At 37.9% G+C, this 17,785-nt stretch overlaps 1 protein-coding gene across 13 annotated transcripts in view; it reads right to left on the minus strand.

The window, feature by feature from the left end:
• Window positions 1–17,785, minus strand: part of LOC136837505 (DIS3-like exonuclease 2) — a 392,269-nt gene that overhangs the window by 97,171 nt on the left and 277,313 nt on the right. For 3 of the 13 annotated variants that reach the window (XM_067102348.1, XM_067102346.1, XM_067102345.1), the window contains one exon: window positions 12,733–12,783. The exons of the other annotated variants lie outside the window; for them this stretch is intronic. The gene's annotated coding sequence lies outside the window, so the exon portion shown is untranslated. The remainder of the gene's footprint in view (window positions 1–12,732; window positions 12,784–17,785) is intronic. 13 annotated transcript variants of the gene reach the window in all.

Raw genomic sequence — 17,785 nt, forward strand, 5'->3', positions numbered from 1 at the left:
TATTTTCAAGTTGAATTACTATTCTCGCAATAAAAATAAAATAAATCATGGCATTATCTAAATTAATGGTACAAACACACACAAACAATATATATATATATATATATATATATATATATATATATATATATATATATATATATATATATATATATATATAATGTATGTTTGTCTGTGTCTATCTGTGTGAATTAAAGACGCCACGGTCCTCTGAATTATAGTACTAATTTGTGAATGTCGCTGAATGCGAGATACACTTATTGAAAAAGGACAAATAAAATTACTTGGATTTGAAACTAGAACACGGTAAGGGGAGACGAGAGGAAAACACATGAACAAATAGTAAACACTCGGCGACTAAACCAACACGCGCTGCATAAAGAACAGCTCAGTTTCAAAGGAAGCGTGATGGCTTAGGGCTTGGCACACTGGGCTCGTCGTCGAGTCCTTGAAGATCCATGCATTAAATACTGGAGTAATGAAAGGGGGGGAATAACTAAAGCGAATAGGTGGTAGTCTTCTCTGCGTTACATAACTTTGAATATAGTGTATATGCTAGGGGAGGGGGATAGATACTGGTAATTACGACAGTACGCAACTAGTTTACAAGTTTCAGTACCAACGGAGCGCGTGCAGCAAGACATAGCATACTACGATAGGAAGTAAGGAATGCGTAACAATCAAAACAGAAGTAAATCACTCATCAAGATCGACTCAGCTTTCATTGTCAGCAAGACTAAATTTTCTCTGGGTTGTTAAGGGGTAACTGAGGGGGTTCAGCTTTCCCTTCCTTTAGTTATGCTTTTCCTAACAGACTGGCGTATCTGCGCTTCCACAAGCGATTCATAGATCATTTCGTGTCTCGCACCTAGTGACTTAACGCTCGGTGGTGACCGTACAAACAGTTTTCTCTCACACTTAGCTGTGTACTTATCTCAGTAACATGACCCTTCACCCCGGGGTTGAGTTACTTTGCTTGAGGATATAGCCTACTCAGTTATAGTTTCTTATTCTGTTAATTTATTTCTTTATTCATTGTTATCTCTTAATAACTGCTCATATTCGGAATTATCAGGTGATATTTGTTTATGATAAAGTTAAGTATACCTTAGTTTAACCAGACCACTGAACTGATTAACAGCTCTCCTAGGGCTGGCCCGAAGGATTAGACTTATTTTGCGTGGCTAAGAACCAACAGGTTACCTAGCAACGGGACCTACAGTTATTGTGGAATCCGAAGCACATCATAGCGAGAAATGAATTTCTATCACCAGAAATAAATTCCCTAACTCTTCATTGGCCGGCCGGAGACTCATCCAACGAAACTTATTTTGTTTATGGTGCCTAGTGACCGAGATTAAACATGAAATTATCATTTTGTCTATGAGAACAAATCTACTGGATAACTTATTTGTTTATGGTGCATCACAATACTTCATTCACTGCACACACACACACACTGACCAGAGATTAAACATGAAATTATCATTTTGTCTATGAATGAATTGGGAGCTTTCGACAAATTCGCCAGATCTCTTCTGCCAACTCTAAGAGGACCCTAATGCGAAAGATCGGAAAGTATCATGTAGCTGTTTACTTGCATTCTTTCAAAATGATCGAAAGTATTTTAATATCACTATGTCGTTTGGAGGATAAGAATCCAAACGCTGAAAAAATAAGACAAAAGACTTTTTATTCCTTTTTTACTTTACGTTCTGTACATGAACAAAATACTGAATTGTTTAGTGAGTCCAATAAAGCATACAACAACTCGGTAAACGTTTTCTCTAGCACTTCACGTCGTCTCAGCATGTTTGTCCGTTTTCTAATTTTAAAACCACTTCTTTCCATGGTATACTTGGTCAATTCTCACCGCCTTAAGAAAACGGTGAAATGAAAAATACCGACAAGGAACTTGATATTGTTTTGTGTATACACACACACACACACACACACACACACACACACACAGAGAGAGAGAGAGAGAGAGAGAGAGAGAGAGAGAGAGAGAGAGAGAGAGAGCGAGAGAATGTTTCAACACAGTTACCACTTGCATCTCTGTAATTATACACACACACACACACACACACACACACCTTCAAAATTTTGCAACCTAATATAAGAATCATACTTGGTAGTGACATACCAACATAGTTTTACGATAAAACTTACTTCCGGCAAAAAAGTAAAATCATGACAGATTTTGCAAATATTGTGGTACAGATTTGTAAAATGCGAGTCCTCTAATCTGGAGAGGTGAAAAAAATAAAACCAGTCTAAAATTTTCATGTCAAATCTCGGAAGATATATTAACAAATACTGTATATAGACTACAGCAGAGTCTACCTAGCTTTGCAGCTAAGCCCCGCCCACTGCACGCCAGTGATTGGCTAGCTCTCGAGGGGGGAATGACGTCACATTAGTTAACAGTCCAAATGATTACCAGTACGGATTTGACTCCGTTCGGTCATGTAGAGTTTTGTGCATGAATCATGACACCACAGATTTGAGTTCTCGGAGTTGTGAAGTATGCAGTTGATACCTCCGATTAAATAGGAAAATATTCTAGCGTAGACTATATTCATGAAGACCTCGATTACTTTTAATTAAAACAAATGACTAAATTTCAGTTAACAAGAGTAGGCAGATAATTCTTTACGCCTGTATTTTATGAATGGGTCTATATTTGTTCTGCAATGTTAGGTTACCATACGAAAATTTTCGAAGACACTACAAGCACCATAACAGCAGTAACAAAAACAAGAATAACCGCAATAAGAACCACAATAAAACGGCTGAATTTAAAATAGGGATAGGCCTACTCCAAACGTCATAAGCCGTGTAAACCGACAAAAAAGACAGGACATTATATGTCTACGTCATTTTTTATGATCCTGTTATTTCGAAAGCAGAAAATGTCCTCAAGAAAATTCCCAGCAAATTATATCCAAAACATGACTTGGGTAGCCTATCATACTATAACTTTAAGTTAATCATAGGCATAGTCTGGTTTTGAAGAGTGCAGTCACTGCTTGTCATCCCTCCGAATGCGTAAAAGGTTGCAATGAAATAGACTTCATGACTATTAAATGTACTAAAATTTCCTGAAATGAATATGAAATACCAGTCTGCACAGCTCCGAGAAAGTCTTTGTGTTTAAGTTTAGAATGGCGAACACACTTGACAATATCCGACGGTATTTATTGTTCTCCTGTAATTCAAGTGCACCGATTCGAACTCAAGACATTCCTTGTGTCACCTCCGTATTTAGGTGGCAAGGTTGGCATAAAGTGGTTCCATCTAGAGTGGAAGGAAATTGACCAGTCCGCATCTGGTGTCGGCCCTGGCGCTCGCCTGCCTAGGCCACTACCCCTTTACACCAGGGCTGTGCATTGACGGAAATTCGTCTGCTAAAGCATGTAAATAAGCTGAAATCATGTATTGTAAAGTAACAATCTGCAGGACTATTTCTAGAAGGTCTACGCATAGACTTAGGTCTACTCTTTAAAATCTGGGAGGGAATTTTATTCATGGATGCAAGGACAAGTTCCTACAGGGGGCGTTGTAGTAAAAAGGTTAAGAACCACTGCCCTAGCCAGTCCCCACTCTGTGATGACATACTTCTGCAATTACGAAATGTAGCCTGATCTGAAAGCGTTATCTCGTCAAACTGTGCGATAAGGACGGCATAAGCAAAGGTGTAACATAAATGATAAGACCCTTGGTTACATAAGATTTTAAATAACGAAAGAAGTTATACAGTGTCACAGATACTGAAAGGCGAAAGCCTACACATTTTATTTGCAGAAAACAATCTTACAGTTTTTTGTGGCACTGATGAAATACTTACTCTATGTGATCTTCATACGAAACAGGATTGCGTGTTATATACTGTTTCCTAGTCTTGGCAAGTTTACTGTTCCTGCCTCAGAGAAAGCTTGATGTTGTCATGTGTCAGTGACAGTTAAAAGAGTCTGGCGAGGTGGGTACTGTTCTCAGCTAGCACTCTGCTGGCCCCGCGTTCAATTCTCCGACTGGCCAATGAAGAATTGGAGGAATTTATTTCTGGTGACAGAAATTCATTTCTCGCTAAAATGTGGTTCGGATTCCACAATAAGTTGTACGTCCCGTTGCTAGGTAACCAACTGGTTCTTAGCCACGTAAAACAAGCCTAATCCTTCGGGCCAGCCCTAGGAGAGCTGTTAATCAGCTCAGTGGTCTGGTTAAACTGAGGTATACTTATTACGGCTGTAATTTGTTACTCATATTTTTGAATACTCAAGTCTACTTGGTCTTGCAGAAGAAAAACAACGGTACGATGAAATGAACAATAACTGTACAGTGGTCGTTATTCTATACCTTATTCTGGCGTACATAAGGGATCTCTTTTCCCCAGGTGTTTTTACAACAAAGAAGAAATAGAGCTATTTTCTCGCAGTGAGGACGGATAGGCAACTATATTACATATATGATTACATTTAAGAAAGAGAAAATCATTTCATTCTTATCATAATCATAGCCATAATGACTCTTGACAAAAGTATATATACAGATTGCCATACACCTTCTGAATAGAAGCAAATCTTTGCAGTAGACTTCACAGCTCACAACAATTTAATAACTTCTGACTAAGAAAAAGGAAAGGCACCGATGAAATTCGAGAATCTTTGACTGCTGTTAGATGAAGTACGGTCCCTGCTCTTACAGAAAACTCTAGTATATAGAAGCAAAAATTTCTCAGATGAAAGGTACTTTTAGGAAGGACAACAGGCGATTTGTAACGAGGAAAAGCAACTGAACCACAATATCCTAGACTGATGTCCAGATCACGCATTCTGAGAAAAAGAAAAGGACCCAGACGCGGTCGGTGGGACTGAAAGCACGTCGTGTGTGGCGAGCGCCATCTCTTGAGAGTGAGTGATTCGAACAATTATTCTCTAGCCCCAAAGGACTAGAACGGCTCCGTTCCAGATATATGCCAACTACCAAACCTGTTTTGTTGTTTTCCCCTCTTTCCTCTTAAAGAAAGAGAGGATTACAACTCATAACGAACCACTTTTTGACAATACTGTGAAACGTCCGTGGATCACTTCGAAAATCTCAATTTTTTTTTCTGATGGTGAAACACAATGGAAATTACACCAGGTTCTTTGCAGCATTTCATATCATCAGCACGAGAATCGCCGGGTTTATTCTAAATTCTGTTTTCATATATTATGCCAATAAAAATGATGAAGATATCAACCAATAATAAAGTGCGCATATGAATGATACACAGAAAATAAATAACTTTTATAGAAAATGCAACAAGTAAATGCATTTAATAAGTTACTGAAGACCAGTTCCAAACAGTTGAACAGTGGACCTATGAACTAGGAATTGTTCGTTGAATAACGTGGAAATTATACACATTTCAACGGAATTCTTTTGGTATATGTATGAGCGTAAGTGTGTGTGTGTGTGTGTGTGTGTGTGTGTGTGTGTGTGTGTGTGTGTGTGTGTGTGTGTGTGAGAGAGAGAGAGAGAGAGAGAGAGAGAGAGAGAGAGAGAGAGAACTAGTTTTTAGTAACAATCAAACATACGACATGAACATTCAAATGAACGAATTCGATTTTCCTAAAATGTCCAGATAATACTCAAATCCTAGAACGACTGAACAGTCCATATCAACCAAGATTGAAAAGGCACCAGCAAGAAATAAGACAGGGAGAGGGTAGCAAAAGAATTAGGAAACTTTTCCAACCTTTTCAAGATGGTTGAAATGCCCCGAGAGCATCAATATACCCGAGCAATTTACAGAAGCCAGTCTAGCCTAGGATACCCGAGCTATTTGCTTGGGAGGGGCTGCAATGTAAGTTCACACAAATGTTCACCTCCTTTATACAAGTATGTAAGGCATGTAACGCGGTATTGGTAACTTACCACCCGGATTTATCTCATTTTTTCTTTTTACCTCCGTCAGGTGGTTAACTTTAAGTTCGTGTGTGTGTATGTGTGCGTGTGTGTGTGTGTTTAGCAGGACTATTCAGAAACTTAAAGACGTTATTAAATTATCTGTGAAGATGCAGGACTGATGCCCCAACGATCTGGTTTTGGTCTGTGCTGTCTGTCCTTGTTCTCTTCCATCGTACCCCAGTTAGGAATTTGCCCAAAAGTAGAGGGATTATTGTTCAGATGTCACAGCTCTTTCAGTAAGAGACCATTTAGACCACAATGGATTATCTGTTTGGGCAAGTAACGATGAAGACGTGTGACCTTATTATTTCCTTACCCGGTGCTGCCCTGCTTATTGTCATAGGAATGACAATTCCTATGTGTGATGAAGGACAAATAGTACTGCTTTGCTATACAGATGTCTGCAACCATCCTAATACACTGTATTATTGCTAGTGGTTATAACAGAATTATCATTAATGCCACCGTTCGTCGATTTCTGTGAACTGACAAAAATTCTGTTATGCAACAGAACTCAGAACGACCAAATTCGAAATCGTGCAAAGCAGTCGTCATGAAACACATCCGCAATGCATGCTGTTATTTATAATTGCTATGTGCCAACCAGACAATCACTGGTTTCTTTAATAAGGCATTATATTGCGTGATTTTATAACTCGCCAATATCAACTAAACCACACTCATCGCTATTATTCCAACTCCACTGGCATAAATCAGTTTCGTAAGCTCCGAGATTCAAAACACGCACACAAACATCCCCCACCCTCCCCAACACACACTGACACCGTCCCCCCAACCCCTTCCACCGTCCCTTGGCTCTCATGGCCAATCGCATCAGGTTACGTAAACTGGTCCGCTATGACTCACGTGAAACAGGTAGGGGCACCAAGCGCTGGAGATGGGTAAGCCGAGGGGCGGGGTCGTCGGGGAGGTTAGTGGGTGTACTCTGAAGGGGGGGTCGTCGGGAACTCCCACTTGGAAGTGCAATGCAGAGAGTGCACGCATGCACACGGACCGTGGCCAATAAAAATGATAAAAATCATGCTATCAATAAAATGATAAAATATATATATATATATATATATATATATATATATATATATATATATATATATATATATATATATATATATATATATATATATATATATATATATATATATATATATATATATATATATATATATATATATATATATATATATATGTATATATATATATATATATATATATATATATATATATATATATATATATATATATATATATATATATATGTATATATATATATATATATATATATATATATATATATATATATATATATATATATATATATATATATATATATATATATATATATATATATATATATATATATATATATATATATATATATGTAATTGTGACAGCTCCATAATGCCCTCTTAGCTTCTCGAATTCTTCACACATCTCGGATAAAATGTCACTACCAAGCCTTAGGTTTAAATGCAAGAAATATAGAGCAATTCTGATGTCCAGTAGCGAGAAATCACAACGAGGTCACGTTGCCGGCCTGACCACGTCGGCAACGGGAGCTCGTGATTTCTCGGGACGTGAGGTCAATTCCCGCTATTGGGCACAGAACATCAGGATTACTTTATATTTCTTGTAACTGGACTTAAGGCTTTGTAGTGACAAGCATATACGAAAAGTGTGAGGAATTCAAGAAGTTAAGGGGGCATTTTGGCTATAGCAATTACATACGTATTTGGTAAAAAGATAGGATGCTAACGAGAGTGTATTGGGAAGAAAGGTCCTTATAATCCATGAGGACTGAGTGTGTGTGCAGGGTAAAAGTAAATGGTATAGCTTGTGGGATCCTTTGAAGCACTACTAATCAATTTTCTGTTTATGTTTATAAAGCGACGGCTAATGTTGAATGCGGCTGCGACTGTTGTTTTGGTTTCTTCTCGGGCCACCCTCTGAAGGGGAAACTATACTTTATATACCGTATACACATATATATATATACATATACATACATACATACATATATATATATATATATATATATATATATATATATATATATATATATATATATATATATATATATATATATATATACAGCGTGCGTGTGTTTTTGTGGCAGCAATAACATGTTCACTATACTGCAGCGGATAGTAAGCACAAACAACCTTGGGTCTAGTCAGTATTTGGAAGGGTGACCCCTGAGAGGAGGCATGCGCTGTCGACACATTAAATCTTTTGAACAACCATGAGAGAGAGAGAGAGAGAGAGAGAGAGAGAGAGAGAGAGAGAGAGAGAGAGAGAGAGAGAGAGAGAGATCTGATATATTCTGTGCAATAACAGATTAACGGAAATGTTGTGAAACTAATCTATTTTCATGCAATGCTATGTTATTTTCCATGATAAGGTCACTCGATGAGAGAGAGAGAGAGAGAGAGAGAGAGAGAGAGAGAGAGAGAGAGATGAGAGCTGAACAACCATTGGTGGAAGTTAATGGAAACTCCATTTTGCCGTGATAAAAGAAGGCAAACAAAAGTAATGGCGCATAACACAAGATAATCTGGTTCCTCTGGAAAAATCGACCACCTGTGCGCGGACGACCCCACCTGGAGCTATAAACAAGGCTGCAAATCTTTTCTCCGTCCTTTGACGGAAAGGGAAAACGACGAAAAAAAATCTTATGGCAAAGAGAGAATTTTGACGGCAAAGGGAAAACGACGGAAAAATCCTATGGCAAAGAGAGAATTTTGATGGCAAAACTTGTTGGGTTTTATTTTGGCCAACCTGTTCGTGAATGGTTCTGAGAAAAAGATAGACTTACAATATGAAAAAATAAAAAAAAACATATGAAGACATACCTAAGACTACTTCAAATACGCATGTAAATTATGAATAGTTAACTCTGCATCTGTTTCTGTATCTCACCAACAATCCCACCGGTCCAGTTTCATAAGAGACGACAGAATCCAAAGGCAGAACTAAATATTCAAATATAGGGAAGAGGGAAATGCATTTGCAAAATGTCAGACAAAGTGAGCTGCGGATTCAGTATTTCAGCTATTCCGTAATAGAGAACCTCCTAATTATATGGCAAATCATACGGATTTTAAAAGGCAATGGATGAGTTTCAGGAGCGAAGAATAATCTAAATGTAAATTTTCTTGAAGTGTTAATGGGAGACTGAAGAATGTAGTGTTAACTCAATTTTCTGTCGAACCGAGTTCACAGATATCACATGGTAACTGTGAGAAAGTTGATACTAGGCACGGCACGTTTTTGTGGGTATGGGGACACGAAAAGCAAAAGGCAATCACGTGCCTTCCACTTGTAGTCTCATTTTCATTCTAGATATAAAACCAAATGATGTTGCATAAAATAACATTCTACCATCCACAAAACCAAATGGCGTTACACGAGATAACATTCTACCATCCACAAACCAATGATGCTACATAAAATAACATTCTACCATCCACGAAACCAATGATGCTACATAAAATAACATTCTACCATCCACGAAACCAAGAATGCTACATAAAATAACATTCTACCATCCACAAAACCAATGATGCTACATAAAATAACATTCTACCATCCACGAAACCAATAATGCTACATAAAATAACATTCTACCATCCACGAAACCAATAAATTTACATAAAATAACATTCTACCACCCACGAAACCAATAATGTTACATAAAATAACATTATACATCCACAAACAAACTCATGGAACCTATGACTACATTCGCTGCTATCAAGTTCAGAGGAAGCCTCTATAAAAGGGCGCATGAAACCATCTTTCATCTACAATTATGCAAATCTCCGTCATGAGGACTTTAGGTCTGACCGTAAAAAAAAGGGAACTATATAATGCATGATGTACGACGGATTTGGTAATATAAAATCGGAGCTTGAGCGAGAACCTCTGGTCCAGCTGTTCATGTATTAGGACATTCCCGCAGTCTCAGAAACTGGGTTGCGGTAACGGGTGCAATGCCTGCGAGATATTGCTCACTGCGGTGAATAAACGGCGCCCCTCAATAATACATTGTTACAGGGAATGTTATCAACTTATTCCCAGTGCGTTGCAAAAGATAAGAATATTGTAACCACCTATGTCTACAGCCAATTGTCTATCGAAGAAAACTGGCAAAAATCAACAAATGCGAATGCGCTGGAGATCAACAACCCTTCTGAATAAAGCTCATAGTGACCAATAATCATTTCTTTCGGCATTGGGGAAGGATAAATATACAGCAGATAATTAATCACTCCGAAAATGAAAATAGCAAGCAAAATATCTTATAGGAATACATGAAAAAGCAATGACGTAGACACGCAAACTCACGCCAAGAACTACACACCCGAAGCAAAAGAAAAGGCAGTGAAGAAGAGCGGGCGAATTTCAAAGAAACAAATGTTCGCGCCAGTACATCGCGTCCCGCTCCCAAACACAATAACAAGCCCCAGTGCAATCGCCATTCCCAATCACATCCCACTGTTTGGGCCACATCATAAACAACGAGAGAGAGATGATGAATAAAAGGCAACGCCCACGGTAGTAAAGTTCAAAGACGAAGTGAGCCGCCTATGAAAATGTGAACGAAATGTAAACAAGAAGCAGGGTAGACTTGTGGCCACCGAGAGATTCAATCTCACGGTGGCCACGGGTAGACTCGGCGTCATTTCCTTTACAATGAATTTCTCGGATCATTTTAGCCACTGTGAAAGGAGACTTCTTTCTACATGAATAAGGTACTATAAACAAACAGGGAGGTAAAAAAAAAATCACGTATTTTCCATATTATAAATTCTGCATGACACGCCTCTTGTGTAACAAGTATTAGTCTAAAATAACAAAAGCAACTAGATCATATTTCTTGAGGATAAATCTTTTCTTTTCGTTTTCTATCAGCCTAGATCTCAAGTATAAACGGAAAGAATTTTGTTTACGGTTGGGTACGAATCGCTTTAAGCGAGAGCATAAAAACGAGATCAAATGTTACAAACTAACCTAAGTTACAGGTTCTAAAGAACTTACAGTAATGACCGAATACCACACTGGCTTTCAATACATTTCTGGTTTTCGCCCAAATGAAGCGCAATGATATTTTGCCGTGCTTGTGCTCTGTCTCTATCCTGACCCAGTTGATACACTGGAACTAAATGTCACACTCCACTCATAATGTTTTATTTAAAAAAAGCACCACTATCGAGCGAGAGTTCTGAATGAGCGTGAATCAGCTCCGCTCTGCAGTATCTATTCAGTACTTATCAACAGCTTCTGGGACCGAAATCCATAGAAGCGTGGTCAAACGTTCAGTATACATACATCGCTGAATCTGGAAAGACTGCGTTGAAAAACTCCTCAGTTCACATTCTGATAAGCATGACGAAGCCACTTTTGAGGAGTGACAAGAACTCAGACACCTTGCGGACGAAAGTTTCCGACAACGCTCGAAGTTCCAAACTCGGAAAATAATGATAAAAGAAATAGATGATGTTTGCTTATACTGAAAGAAATTCGATAATAATGAGTACGTCTGTGCAATAAGCTTTTGTTATTATCTCCACAAGTAACTACTTACAACATTTCTCAGGATAATAATAACGTTTTAATCTTCTTATATTCGTAATACTGTCTGTCATTAATTCACTTGGCTGACTCGACAAAGAGTTTGATATCTAAGATTAATGACTTTGATAAGACCCATTTTCCAATCGTTGCTGACCATTAAACTGAAATTCTCAAAAGTCTATGAACAAGGATTCTCACAACCATATGTTCAATAAACACTTTGAAAAAGAAACGCACAATGGCGAGCAATATTGCACTATAAGAAGGTCATTTCAGTAGAGGTCGGCTCAGCGAATACTAAGCAATTCCCTTTCGAATATGCTAAGTCAACTACGACAAAAAGTATACAGGGGGGCCATTCATCAGGAGCGAGTTTCTTCGCCTTGTACAAGCTACTTGCTGATGTGTGTGTGTGTGTGTGTGAGTGTGTATGTGTGTGTTCGTTTCATCATGTCTCCAATTACCGTTAGAAAGTTGCTACTGCTATTTGCGATTGTCTTTAAGAAGAGAGGGAGGGGCAATGTGAGGTGGGTGGAAGGAAGGTATGGCAACACTGATAAGTAGAAGCTGGCAGTATCAAACTTGCATTCCTAATGAGCATTAGAGAGCCTCGATGGCCAAGTCGCTTAGAGCAGCAGCCTCGGACTTCATACAGGTCTGTGGCGCGGGTTCAAATCAGCAGCCGACCGGTCAGAGGGGTGGACACTTTGCTATCCGTGTAGACACCCTGGGATTATGTATACAATCAACGGATAGGTTTGCTTAAAAGCAAATGGGTGTTACAGACTAATACACACACAAACAAAGCCACTCCATCATCTAAAAACATAACAGACACCTCACACGTCTTGACTGTCGACCTAACTGCGCAACAACTTCTCGCTGCTGGGAGAAAAGGGCACTGGTGACTGGTACAATACATGTACTGTACATACGCTACCGGGGTCTAAACGATGACAGGCAGGGCAGCCGATCGAGACTACAAAGTCTACCCCAAAGCCAAATCAAAGTCCTTCAAAAGAAGTCACTGAGGACTAACTGCTAAATCTTAAGTCGTAAACAAATGGTAAATATAGTAAGCGGGCGACAGTAAATGAATCAGGAACACTAATGCTCGCACAAGCATATAAATAAAACACGACATTCAAAGATGTTTTTTCACAATAAGGGCATGCTGCTTACCTCTCTTGATAGCCATGGCGTGTATTCCTCAACTGAGATCACAATTCTTACCTGAAAAATATGTATATATATGTCAGCAATACAGCTTGTCACAATATTAAAGAAATTATTAGTCATTATCATATACATGTCATTACATAATCATGGTTTCTGATAAATTGAAAATTCACTTTCATAGCATTACAAACCATGATCCAGTGGCTCTACTATTACAAGGCAAATAAGGAAATAAATTGACATTCTGGCAAGAGCGGTGTGGTGTCAATTATTCTGTGAAATGCAAACTCCTCCAAGTTTCCCCACAGAGGGTTTAACCAAAGTTTTCCGCGGAATGGAAATGTCCACAAACCATTGCGGGAAAAAAGATACAAATAAAAAATAAATAAAATAAATATAAAAAATAAAATAAAAAAAAAATAAAAGAATAAAAAAATAAAAAAATTAAATAAAAAAAAAATAATTGACATTACAACCTCAATTTACTTATAAGAGCTGTCTTATAAGAGCGAACGAAAGTGGTCAAAGCCGTTTGTTTATCGTTGTAGGTAAACCAAAGGCCCAGGTTCGAATCCTGGCCTGGTCAGTTGCTCTTATCATTTATTGTTCCCCTTGGTGTAAGCTAGTCCGATATTTGTGGCTTAATAATTGTGAATATAGAAGAAAAATTTGTACATGTGTAAGTATCAAACTTATCGTTCTTTAGATATATATATATATATATATATATATATATATATATATATATATATATATATTTATATACATATAAATATATAAATATATATACATATATATATATATATATATATATATATATATATATATATATATATATATATATATATATATATATAATGTCATAGGGATTGGGACCTGTTCCCCACTGGCTGTCGGTTTAAAAACAGGAGATCAGCGCTTGCCCTATGAGCCTACAGAGGCACAGGAGGACTTTACATATATATATATATATATATATATATATATATATATATATATATATATATATATATATATATATATATATATGTATGTGTGTGTGTGTGTGTGTGTGTGTGTGTGTGTGTGTGTATGACCTGATTATAGATCACAGAAAGGTTCTACCAGTACAAATGCAACGCGTAAGATACAATTAACATGTGTATTTTCCTTAATAGTTGCACAGGGCCCTGTTGCTAATATTACGCTACTTAGTTATGCAATTATAGTCAGAAGGTACTATAAAGGAGACAACTGAACTTGTTTAGGTCACAGACCTCAGCTAATTGGTCTCTTATAACTGAAAGGAACCAATAAGGGTCTTCGATGTATGGCACTCATTTGAAATGCCCACGCCAAACCCCATCAATCGTATGGCGTTCGACGAATCAGAAGTATCTGTTTGTTACTCTCTGATCACAAATACGTACAAACAACTAGCAGATTTTTAGTTTATGTCTCAAATATAATTTCTATATAAATCAGTTATATATATATATATATATATATATATATATATATATATATATATATATATATATATATATATATATATATATATATATATATATATGTTTATATATTAAATAATATAATACATGAGAATAGATATGTTATATGAAATAAGATATATACATACATAATAGATAGCATAGATATATATATATATACATACATTGCATATGTATATATATATATATATATATATATATATACATATATAAATATATATATATATATATGTATATATATAGACAGATAGATAGAGAGATTGATATTGTTTTAATTTTCGAGTTGGGGGCAAGGAAGACTGGCTGATTCAGGTTTCTAAACATTCTTTTTAACAACCACTGTGCCTTTGCCAACCAAAAAATGAATTAGGACCTGGAGTTAGTCGAGTACCATGTGTAGCATCCAGAACACATGAGGACGTGAGTCTTGCAGTTGGACCCAAAGACACTTGATGAGAATCGGAGGGCTAATGCTTTCTGGGGACACTTCCTTTAAAAGGGAAATTACTTTTAAGTGGAAATCTATCAATCTTTGTATATGTCTCTCTGGGTGTGAATGAAAGCAGAGAATCATGTGGACAAATGTTTAAAAGTAGTCTGAAATTGTAAGAAATCTGTGATTTTCGAAGGAAAATATTCTCATACACATGTCTGAACACAGAATGGCCATAAACGTCTGTTAGATAACATGTCAGGAGAGAGTGGGCGGAGTGGAAGATTGATGGATGACATGATTACAAGACGGGTGAGTGGAGTTATCTAATCATTATTTAGTGGAAGGAAAAATGAAAACACTTGACAGGAAAATTGAAAATTGTGGCTATAAATGTGATTGAAATTGAAACTGATAAGAGGGTAGTGCGAACGTCCCATGATATAAATTTAAAATGGCCTAAGGTTAAAGAATAAAGTGAAAGTAGGCTTTGCGGAGTATGCTGAATTCGCGGATGAGGTCGGACAGTCTGCACGTATTGTTTGCAAGTGTAGGAGGATACGCAAAGGGAATCAGAGAAGTAAGTAGTTTGGTGATGAAATTAGGTTTAGTGAAGTTAAAAAGGAGATGGTTTAAAGTGATCATACAAAAGCAAAAACAAGGTTGTCACAGAACAGACAGTGAGAGTGACAACGGTAGCATATGCTGAAGATTTAGGTGCAGATTCCAGAAAATCTTTTAGTGAGAGGGGAAAAGTCGTACTTCGGAGTAGTAGATCTCAGAAGGAAAGATGAAAGTGGATAGACGTTATCTGAATTGAATGGTTTTGCATCAGTGGAAGGCGTATTTTGTAGCACTGTTGAATGCAAAAGAGAGAAGAGAGCCAAAGTTAAGTATATCTTAGTTTAACCAGACCACTGCGCTGATTAAGAGCTCTCCTAGAGAGGGCTGGCCCGAAGGATTAGACTTATTTTACGTGGCTAAGAACCAACTGGTTACCTAGCAACGGGACCTACAGCTTCTTCATTGGCCGGTAGGAGAGTCGAACGCTGGGCCAACAGCGTGCTAGCCGAGAGCTCTACCCACCCTCCAACGAAGAACTGGGATCTAGATGATGCAAAAGGGGAAGAGGTTTACCAACATTTGATAACGCTTCTAGACGTGACTCATGACTGTAAGTTGTCAATCAAAAGGTTGAAGATGGAAAGGTACCAACAGCTGAAGGGATTACAACTCAATGGCAGGTGTATTATCGTGAAAGTATGTTGAATTCCTGGATGAGGAAAACGCAGCGAAGGAATGGGTTAAGACGATTTACTGTTTCCTTGTATAACGGCAAAGGTGACAGAAACGGCAGTACGATTAGATACACTGCTTCGTTTACCACGAACGGTGCGTGGTGGAATTCTGCTTAGAAAGTCACACAAACAGCAACAGGAACAGCAGAAGAAGAACAATGAAGGTTTAAATGAGGGAAAAGCTGTAGGTGGCATGCACGGCAGAAAAAAAAAAACTTGTTAGAACTGACAGAAATGCGAATGTTTGTTTAGTGGTGCACGGTGTGAAAGGTAACCTAATGAGAGTCATAATAAGTTTTTGTGACGACAGTAAATCGTGTGCCGTTACATGGGAATGAAGTAATGAAAGAACTGGAACAGGTAGATGTAAAACCAGAGGGGGTCGTTTAAGGAGAGTGGAGTGCCTGGTGCCAGCGCTGGTCATAGTGAAGAGAAGCTGCGGAGACGAAGAAAACTGTTTGAGTCTTTGTAAGAGAGGAAGCTGGTAATTATTTTCTCCCAACATGCATTATACTAATTCAATATACTCAATCCTTATGAAAACCATCCCTCTTTCTCAGATAATTTACGTCCATCATATACCGTGATTCATTCATCCCTTTAAAACTATCTACTATTTCAGGACAGGAAACCGACAATACACCGAAAGTTCACATTGAAAAAACAAGATCTTGATATCCCAAGTCTCCCATGCAACAGCACGCACAGCTCTTGCAACTCTGAGGTTAGTAATTCATTCCTGAATCATTCATTTGTTTTTTGAGATATCACATGAAGAGGATGGTAATTAGTGAATTACAACAACTACTATTACGATGAGATTACAGTGATATAACACAAAAGAACCCCGGCCAGTTCATCATACTTTTGCAAATGTTTCTGGCAACTGATATCAGAATGTACACCGAATCCTTTTAAGTAGACGGAACATTAGCTGAAGCAAATCTTGTAATAACTCGCATTCTCGAACTCAGAGAGAAAGACAAAATGTCAAATGCCTTCGACCTCATGGTAAAGCACCAGTAGGCCACAAAACACGAGTGAAGAGAATACACAACAGGTCATTAATTCAAAAGCAAGTTAGGCATTATTCAATCGTCCTTTTACGTCACTAACACCAAGCCGGCGCAATTCCCAATACACGTAGCGCGAGCACCGAATGTTTTCATTCATGTCGTGTCAACGGCGGGACCTTTACGAGATGCATATGCTATTACCTCGTGGGGATCTGGGTCGTGTTCGGTTCGCTATTTTCAGCAGGTAAAACATTTCTCTATAACCGAGCTTCATGTAAAATGTGATCCAGTCATAAACCAGATTGCATAGGTGTTCCTTCCCCGGAGGTCTAGACAAAGTTATTCCTAGCCTGAGCTAAAATGCTGTGTGATCTCTCTTCCAAGTCAATCTGACCCCCAAGGTAATATGGGAAGGGGGCACATAATACTGGAAGGATGATCATAACTATATAAAGAATATACTCTGCCTTGAAGGCAGCCTACTAAAACCTTTACAGGCTAAATGGACCACAAATACACCCACAAATCAAAGTTGTTGACGGGGAACACAAGCCTGAAGGTGTTTCGTCGGTTTGTTCAGATTCACTAAGGATAAAACTATGTATACCTTAGTTTAACCAGACCAATGAGCTGATTAACAGCTCACCTAGGGCCGGCCCGAAGGATCAGACTTATTTTACGTGGCTACGAACCTACTGGTTACCTAGCAATGGGACCTACAGCTTATTGTGGAATCCGAACCACATTATAGCGAGAAATGAATTTCTATTACCAGAAATAAACTCCTCTAATTCTTCATTGGCCGGCCGGAGAATCGAA

The sequence above is a fragment of the Macrobrachium rosenbergii genome, chromosome 59 (genome assembly GCF_040412425.1).
Source record: "Macrobrachium rosenbergii isolate ZJJX-2024 chromosome 59, ASM4041242v1, whole genome shotgun sequence".
NCBI classification, from domain to species: Eukaryota; Metazoa; Arthropoda; class Malacostraca; order Decapoda; family Palaemonidae; genus Macrobrachium; species Macrobrachium rosenbergii.